The sequence below is a fragment of the Perca flavescens genome, chromosome 4 (assembly GCF_004354835.1).
Source record: "Perca flavescens isolate YP-PL-M2 chromosome 4, PFLA_1.0, whole genome shotgun sequence".
In the NCBI taxonomy this organism is placed as follows: Eukaryota; Metazoa; Chordata; class Actinopteri; order Perciformes; family Percidae; genus Perca; species Perca flavescens.
Window position 1 is genome coordinate 2,332,261 of NC_041334.1, and position 9,790 is coordinate 2,342,050.

The 9,790-nt window shown below is 37.5% G+C and overlaps 1 long non-coding RNA gene and 1 pseudogene across 1 annotated transcript; one reads left to right on the forward strand and one right to left on the reverse strand.

Moving 5' to 3' along the window:
- Positions 1 to 767: 767 nt before the first annotated feature.
- Positions 768 to 2,013, forward strand: LOC114554880 (uncharacterized). The gene is made up of 3 exons (XR_003692484.1): positions 768 to 921; positions 1,518 to 1,620; positions 1,866 to 2,013. It is a non-coding gene; the product is annotated as an uncharacterized LOC114554880 (long non-coding RNA).
- A 3,524-nt stretch (positions 2,014 to 5,537) lies between these two features.
- Positions 5,538 to 8,746, reverse strand: LOC114554938 (uncharacterized; annotated as a pseudogene).
- Positions 8,747 to 9,790: the final 1,044 nt, after the last annotated feature.

Consider the following 9,790-nt stretch of genomic DNA (forward strand, 5'->3'; position numbering starts at 1 on the left):
TTCATGTTTTTTTCTGCTGTTGATTTTCAACTTTTTCATCTAATCTAATAATGCCTCTGAACCAGATGGGGAAAACACAACATCTCTTTTTCTTAAGAGCCTAGTCCTCCATGAAATGCATATGTAAATATAATGTGAATGGAATGTTTTAAGTGTTTTTGCCCGTATAATATATGTCCACTTTCTCACCTGGTTCTTCCAGGTCCCTCTCTTTGTCCACTCTCTCTCCATCCTTCTCTCTCTCTCCCCATCCTTCTCTCTCCCTCTATCTCCTTACAAGAGCGACTTGCAGTCACTCTGAGAGTCCTGGCATCCGGTTGTCAGCGAACTCGTTTAGGCCTCCTGTTCCCGCTCAAAATCCAGGTGCGCCAGCACTCCCTCCGTCCTATCACTGACAATCACATACAAAACATTTTGTAATCAACTAGAAAATAATCTTCAAATAAAAGAGAAAATAAAACACAGTAGTCCTACCATATACATGTCTTATAGGCTACGTAGCCATTTTCTCACCTTGTTCATCTTGCTCTCTCTGCCCTTCTCTACGGTGGCCGAGAAGGGTCAGAACAAATACAAAAGCTACAACACAAATACAAAAGCTACAACACAAATACAAAAGCGACAACACAAATACAAAAGCGACAACACAAACGCAAAAGCCACAACACAAATACATAAGCTACAACACAAATACAAAAGCCACAACACAAACGCAAAAGCGACAACACAAACGCAAAAGCCACAACACAAATACATAAGCCACAACACAAATACATAAGCCACAACACAAATACATAAGCGACAACGGAAGTAGCTAGCTATGTGACAACGGAAGTAGCTAAGTGACAACGGAAGTGAACGTGTTGTTGATAAACGGAGCCGGAGGATGAGCAGAAGGAGAAGTTCTTGTATGTTTGAGAAGTAAGTGAAACTTACTTCCCTTGCTAATTATGATTACTGTTGCTATGTGATTGTCACAAATAAGCAATGTTGTTCGATATATTTGTATTTTCACATGTATGTACTCTGCCATTTAGGCTACGAAGCTACAGCTATCTAACGTTAGCTAGCTAACATTTAGCTAGATAGCTATAACTTCGTAACGTCTTTTAACGCTATGTTTAAAGTCTAGCTATAGTTTGTCACGTTTAGTGAAGCTGTTTAAACACATATACATAACATATGTGGTAATGGTTGCGGTAAACAGATGTTTAAAGTGAATGCTAATTGTGTTACCTTTTAATATGCTGCCTATTACAGTATTAGTAGCGTAATCTGTCATACATACACGGTTGGTGTGAATGAAATAAACCCAGAATTTTCACCATGACCTTGCTTCGTGTTTACTCCTGAGGGAGATAATGAATCACTAACTATATGAGTCCGTGTATGCACCAGTACAAATGTATTAAGGGATCAACTTTGTGTAGAAGAGTATTTAGATTACCATCCCACAAGTTTGAGAACATGTGCCTTGGTTGTAGTCTAAAACTTTGCTTTCCTTGGTCTTTTAACAGGTTATGTTTTGTCCATTTTGTGGAGTGAACCTTCAACATGTTCTGTCATATTGTGGGAAATGTGGCAGAAACGTTCAGTTTTTATGGAGTCTTCAAGATGAAGGTATGCTATGTTTAGTTCTGACATGTAGTGTAATTAGATACTGGATTGCTTTGTTATTTGACAAATGAACATGAAGTTAACCACTTTTGTAATTAAATGTAATTCAAATTGTAATTAATGTAATTGACTTTGAGTATCTTTTACTCTGTACTGTTTCTTCAATGCTAAGTAAAAGTTAAAACACGGTACATTAATGCAGTGCATCTAATAATCTTAAATATAATGTCCTCATTCCTACCCATCAGGTCCTGAAGCTACAATGGCAGATGAACTTATTCAGAAGTATTTCACAGAAGGCCATAGTTATGAAGTAATAATGGACTTACTGGCAACCAAGCACAACATTTCATTGAGTCTTAGCACTTTAAAAAGAAGACTACAGGATGCACGCCTGACCCGAGGACAAACTACACTCCGTTTGCAACTGTGCAGGCAGCTATATCTGAGGAACTTAAGGGATCAGGCCAGCTCTTAGGATACCGAGCAATGTGTCAGACTCTGAGACAGAAGTACTCTTTATAGTCAGAAGAGATGATGTGATGCGCCTAATGGGAGAACTGGATCCGTCCGAAAAGAAAATCGCTCTAGACGCAGATTCGTCCGGAGAGCATACCACTCAATGGGACCCAATGACGCCTGGCATGTTGATGGCTATGATAAAATGAAACCTTTTGGGATTGCAATTAGTGGCTGTATCGATGGATTTTCTAGAAAAATCATGTGGCTGAAATGTGGAAAGTCTAACAATGACCCTGGCATAATTGCTCAAAATTACATGCAGTGTGTAGCTGAGTTTGGAATTATTCCAATGCGTCTCCGCACAGACTGCGGCACAGAAAATGGACTGATGGCATCACTTCACTGTTCCCTGAGATCAGAGCATGCAGATGAGTTTGCAGGAGCCAAAAGCCACATGTACGGCACTTCAACATCCAACCAGCGCATTGAAAGCTGGTGGTCCTACTTTCGAAACAAAGGTTTTTGTCTCATACATTAAATTCTTCATTGATTTATGCTCTACTACATTTGTGTATTTACTGTATGTTTTACTGATCTAGGCAATACTCACTCCTGCTTGGTGGGTGCCTCATGTTGGCTGTTGTATTTCCTTAGTGTCAGCTTGAGACTATTTTCTTTCTACATTTTTCTAATATCTACGACATTATAGTGTGTTAATGTGTGTATTCTTAACTAGGAGTCAATTTTGGATGGATCTGTTCAGTGACTTGAGGGAGAGGCATCTCTTCAATGGCAGCTATCAACACATAAGTTTGGTGCGATACTGCTTCTTGGGTGTCCTGCAGAATGAACTGGATGAATACAAGCAATTGTGGAACACTCACACTATTCGTCCAGTTCGCCAATCTCAATGCCCATCTGGTAAACCAGAGGCTATGTACAATGTGCCTCACAGGTGAGTATTGCATCACCATGTTAAAAAATAAACCTAATCAGGTAACACTTTATTTGAACTATAGTTCATGGTGGATTCATGGATAGATAGTACAATAACATTGCACATCAAACATCTAGCTGTCACAAAAATACACACATGCTTCAAGCATTTTGGTCAAATATGTAGTTGTGACTTATTTTAACTCATGATCATGTTGACTTAGTATCTTTTTGTGTCTCTGCATCATTGTCCTATGAGAAGTACGTGACTAAAATAATGAACATAACTCAAATAAATTTGAAAGAAAACTGTTAGTGAGTGATTCTGGATTTTTTTTTGTACATGCTCCTAGATTTAACGGAAGGAATTGTGGATTCCCAGCATCTACACAAACCCTGAGCCAGTTTGACAGCCTCATGCCAGCGCCAGCAACTCCTGGTGGAGAGGATGAACAGCAAACTCGCTTTGAAGAACTGCAGAGACAAAGTGGTTTGACATCTCCTCTACAATGGGAATCTGCTGTAGAGAACTACATCACCCTGAAGAACATGGCTGATCTTTAATGTACAGTTGCGGTAAACGTTTATGAACCCATGCTAAAGTTGACTAAAAGAGGAATAAAAAATAATCTTTTGAAATTTATCTTAATTAAAAAAAAATGGGAAAAATCCAACCTTTAAGGACACCAATTTTCTTTGTGAATGGATATGTATTGTAAAGAAATGTTCTTCCTTAAAATGCAGGGGTCATAAGTACACTGGGGTAAAGTACAGGGTGTGTATACTACTGTATTTTAAGGAAGAACTTTAATTTATTTGTAATACATTATTCATGCAGAAAGAAAATTGGTGTCCTTAAAGGTTGGATTTTTCCCATTTTTGTTTTTTAAATTAAGAAATAAAGAAATTTACAAGATTTTTTTATTCGTATTTATTCATATATATATATTCAACTTCAGCATGGTTTCATAAATGTGTAAGCACAACTGTAGCTTATTTCCAAAGGTGGGACCAAGTCAGTTTTGTAAAATGCAAGTAAGTCTTAAGTCTTTGCCGTTAAGTCCCTTGTCCAGACAGGCAAATCCAAAATCATACTTTTGTATTTTGAGTCATTAATATTGAAATCTTCAAATGTAGAAAACATATCAATACATAATAAATTGAATTTGCACAAATCATGAATGTCTTTTAAAAAAGTTTTACCTCGTGCTACTAACCTTAACACTGTACAGATTTTCAAAATAAAAAGACTAAATTAAATTGCCTCTACTTCTGTAATTTTAAAATTAAGTTTTACATATTGCAATCCGTTCTTCATGCTTCTCTCCAACATATGCTATCTGGCCTGCAGTCTGTCAGATTGGCTAAAGTGGATCTGGGAAATGATGCGTTCATGAAGTATCTGGGAATAAATGGCATTAGTTGATTCACAAAATTATTTTTTTATTTGTACAAATGGTAATATACAAATGGCAATATACAGTCTATAAACAAACCCTTTTTTAAATGGCTTTAAATACAGTGTAAACAAGAGTCCACAATCTAATTTCTATTTATTTACTTATTTTATTTTTAATAGAAACAATGTTTATCATCAAAGCGGCTAAATGTACATAACATGCAAGAAATACAGCTTAGTTACACAGAGAAAAAAATCAATTATCACAATGTTTGTGACCTAATACATCGATGTCTATTTTTCAGCAATATTCTAGGGTTGACAATTGGTGCTTTCACAAATAAGACCATGACAGTTTTGATAAATAATCAACAGTAATGTGGGCAAATGCAAATAATGCAGCCTTTAAAAACAAGGAAAAGACTAAAAACTTGTGTCATATCGCGATAAACACCCAAAATTTAAGACAATATCTAGTCTTGTATATCTAAAGTATGTCAATATAATATTGATATATTTTCCAGCCCTAACAGCCATGTTTCATAAATGACACTACTTCTGACATTTAAGTGGTGATGTGTTATTTAACCAAACTACACAACAAACATAACAATTTGAAAAACTGGCACAAACATTTGGCCACTACTATTAATGCAAACAAAAAGCTTTTAATTTATCTGCAACTTTTACCACATAGGTAATTCAATGACAATGGTTCAAGGGGCTGACAGTTGATAACTGTCTAAATGCATCCAAAGCCAGGGGAATTCTTAATCCCAAAGCTCATTTTTGCCTTAAAGGTGTTGTAGTTTTCCAGGAGTGGCAACATTAAAGTATTGGCACATGTATTTGCCATAGGGAGCGTTGAACTGGCCAGGAAGTGAAGGCGTGGCTGAGGTTCCATACCAGCAGGAGGTATGCATGGCACACCTGTGGCAAACATGAAGACCTCCTCCAGGGTTACTTCACTTTGACTTTCTAAAAGTAGAAAGCAATTAAACAACATCCACAACAACTCTGGAACTGTTTATTATAATTTCTGTGGATAAAATAACACAATTAAAAGAAAATTCACCAACCTTCACAATCAAGAAGGTAGTCTGCCCAGAAAGATAGTGTTTTTTTTCCTCCTGTAGCCTCTTGTTGCTTCCACGCAGACTTAGCTCTGGTCGGAAGATATTCTCAATGTCCGTAGCAGATAACTTTTTATCTGACAGGCAGAGAACAGGTGTCAGGACTTCAGGATGCTGCTGCAGCACTGTTAACACCTGCAAGCTGGAAAGCCCATCCTTGAATCTGAAATACAACAACAGGTTACCAGAAAATTGGAATGTGCACTACATAGCAGCAAGACAGCAACACCAGGTTTTAACGCAAACAATATATTTTTAAAAACAGTAACAAAAAAAAACATACCTTTCAATTGCTCTGTGGTTTCTGTCAATGATGTACCACCTGAGGTACTCCTTTACAATCGACTTCCTTTCCTCAACTGACCTTACATGTTTGAAGCACCCTGCTGTCTGCAACATAGTGCTGTTCTGTACCATTAGGTCTCGTAGGGTCTCCAATGAGGATGCATTGTGTATCTAAAAAATATATGATGAACTTAACTCATTTGATATATATAAACAATATAATAGTCATATCAGAAAACTACCTTTAACCTTTAATAAGTTGACAAAACTGCACCCTTCACTAACCAACAACCTTTGCTAGAATTTTACACCCTCATACCTTTCGTAACACTTTCCCTATTTCCTCATCTGTAATGTCTCCTATAGATGAGTTGAAACTGGACTGCCCTGAGATGTAGCTGACCAGATCCTTTGAGAGGAAATTTGGACCAGGTCCTCCATGTACTATGGATACAGCAATCATCTTTCCTGCCAAACTATATTCATCCTCTCTGATTGCTGCTTATGAAAATACATAGTAATCATATTAAATCAGTTTTTTATGTTAAACAAGAATTGCATGGTTAATGATGTAGTTCCTTTAAAACACTCCACACAAAACAGTACCTGTTGAGTTGTAGACAAGGTAGCGGCTCTCTGCAGGTCCATCAAATATGGGTCGTTTGTTCAGGCTTTTCATCAGGAGTGAGAGGAATTCTCTTTTGGGCCACCTGTATCAATACCTTCCTCAAACATGCCTGCATCATCAGAAAACTTTACTAGGAGGTCCTTCTTTTCAGAGAATGTTCCTCTTTTGAATCCTCTGACGGCACCATCCCAGATGTCAGAGCGGCAAATGTGAAATCTGCTGACTGCGTGGCGATCAATATGGAGTGCCAGGTTTGCAATCAACTCTGAAATGGGTCTCTGTTCTATCCTACCAACAAATAGATGATGATGAATGTAATGATGATGATGATGATACTTGGTGGAAGACACATTTAACCAGAAAAAACAACAGTTGTAGTAAGGGTGACTTGATTTCTTACTCTGGATCCTCTGAAATATCATGAGTGACAGCATCACTGTCTCCGGAGGTCTCTGAATCCTCTACTATAATGGGTGCATACAGTTCTGTGTATTTTCTGAAAAATTAAGAAACATTTACATTGTTCTTGTCTCCAAATGAATCAATCAATCTCCAAATTTAGAGAGGAAAGCATCATACCTATAACATGTAGTTTCCAATGCACTTCCTGATGTTCCTGGGCAGTCTTCTGCTTCGGAAAGTAAGATCTGCATGACAAACAAGTTATTGGACTTGTGAGTAGAAGGGCTTGAATATAAAAGATAGGGGTATCAGATGTCCTATTTATAAAGAAAGGCACTACTCTTTCAATTATCACTTTGGGTCTCTAAGTCAGTGTCACATATTACTTTATGTAATTTAGTTAGCTACAGAATATTTAAAAGACAAAGCTACAAACACATACATCTCTGCCACTTTAATAAAAAAACACTAAGGGAACTAAATAGTAGTTTCTAGTTTTTAATATCTCTACACATATAGGAGCCACATATTACCATAGTTTCTGGATCACGGTGTGGAGTTTCTTCAACACCAATACTGGTACTGGTCAAGATTGGTTTAAATAGCTGAAAGTAAAAAACAAATCACAGCTGCACTTCAGATTTGACGGAAATAGCCTGAAATATAAGCAATAAGAGTATCTCTCATTTGATGAACATCCTGACCCACACCACATTGTTAAAGGGCATACCATCTTTGACCTGCACGTGAGTCATGAAAGCAGGTACAACATGGCAAATGTTACACTTACTACTGTATCAGCTGAATTGAATTCAGCAGCACTTCTGCTTGTAATGATCACCTCTGAATCAGACGAGTCTGAGTTGAATTGCTCAGCTGTGAAATACAAGATTAGACAATGAACAATGGGACAATTTACTTATACTAATCAATTTAAGAGAGCTTTTTTTCTTTGGTTATTGATATCAGAATTACTTACAATTAGTAAGGAAATCTTCCACCGTACAAATGTACAATGTGAGGCGTTGCCAAGCCTTCCCAACAGCATCCTTGTAGAGTTTCAGAGAGAAGGCTGTTTCTGTCCCGGGAATATTTATTACCTTTGTACCATCAGGGTAGAGCAGAAGGTAGGGACCAGCCTCTAAATTTTTGTTAAAATCTTTCATTTTCTGTACGGCTGCTTTGCGCAATTGCTCTGCATCCGACCCTGGTTGCACTACAAGGGGTAGTACCATTCCTCTGACAGGTTTCAGCACTCCATCCTTTATGCGCATAATACCAACTGAAATCTACAGAGAAACATAGAAGTAGGTTCATTGACACATAGCAAATATATGACATAATGGACTACCAGCTGAACTGAAGTTACCTTCACACTGCTGTCTTTCAGTGGTTCTTTTTTTCTTTTTGAAACATGATTGTCTCTCTTTCTCTTTCAAACTTGAAAAATTCAGGAATGTAGCCAGTGCACTATTTCCTGTGCTTCCAGTTCCTGCTTCAAACCGAATCCAATCAGTTGGAGTAATTTTTTATTTTTATAAAAAGTTCTAGTTTCTTCTCTCCTATGTGACAGTAAACTGAATAGCTTTGAGTTGGGGACAAAAGACATTTGAGAACATTCTCTTTGGCTTTGGGAAACACTGATCCACATTTTACAAACCAAACTACTAATCCATTAATCCAGACAATAACTCACACATTAATCAATAATGAAAAAAAACTGTTAGTGGCAGCCTTTCACTCATTGAGTATAGAAGATTAATAAAATGATGGAATCTTTGAATAGTTACCTTCACTTGTGCCAGGCTTAGCAGCATCATGCAGAAATGTGATGTTCTTGCCACATGAACTGCAGAATGCTGTTTCTACATGTAGGTTGAACCCACAAAAGGACAATACATACTGTAGTTATCTGTAATAAAACAAATAGTGTCATTAGGTGAGCATTAGGAATGTAAACATTAAATAAATAAACAATTTACTAAACATTAACGTTATATTGTATTTGTTTAAGTGCTATGCTTCATGTACCACATAACCATAAGCAAGTGCAGAACATTGAACAATGTTAACCTTCCAAGTGAAGTGAGTGTGCGCACACACACGCAGGATGGATATATTAACAAGTAATGCTAGTTGATAGTTAAACGTAGGACTCGCGCGTTAAAAGACGCGGGGCGCCATTTAGTTAACGTTAGTTAAATGCTAGCTGTAGCTTCGTAGCCTAAATGGCCGAGATACGCTTAACAAGTTACAATAATATAGTATTTGTGTGATTTAGCTTAACAGCTTCACTAAACGTGACAAACTATAGACTTTAAACATAGCATTTGCGCGTTAAAAGACACTACGAAGCTTCGTAGCCTAAATGGCAGAGTACATACATGTGAAAATACAAATATATCGAACAACATTGCTTATTTGTGACAATCACATAGCAACAGTAATCATAATTAGCAAGGGAAGTAAGTTTCACTTACTTCTCATACAAGAACTTCTCCTTCTGCTCATCCTCCGGCTCCGTTTATCAACAACACGTTCACTTCCGTTGTCACTTAGCTACTTCCGTTGTCACATAGCTAGCTACTTCCGTTGTCGCTTATGTATTTGTGTTGTGGCTTATGTATTTGTGTTGTGGCTTTTGCGTTTGTGTTGTCGCTTTTGCGTTTGTGTTGTGGCTTTTGTATTTGTGTTGTGGCTTTTGTATTTGTGTTGTAGCTTTTGTATTTGTGTTGTGGCTTTTGTATTTGTGTTGTAGCTTTTGTATTTGTGTTGTAGCTTTTGTATTTGTGTTGTAGCTTTTGTATTTGTGTTGTAGCTTTTGTATTTGTGTTGTAGCTTTTGTATGTGTTCTGACCCTTCTCGGCCACCGTAGTGCAGCGGGCGGGGCTGCTCAGTTCTCCCCGCGACTGACGCGCGCGCACACAC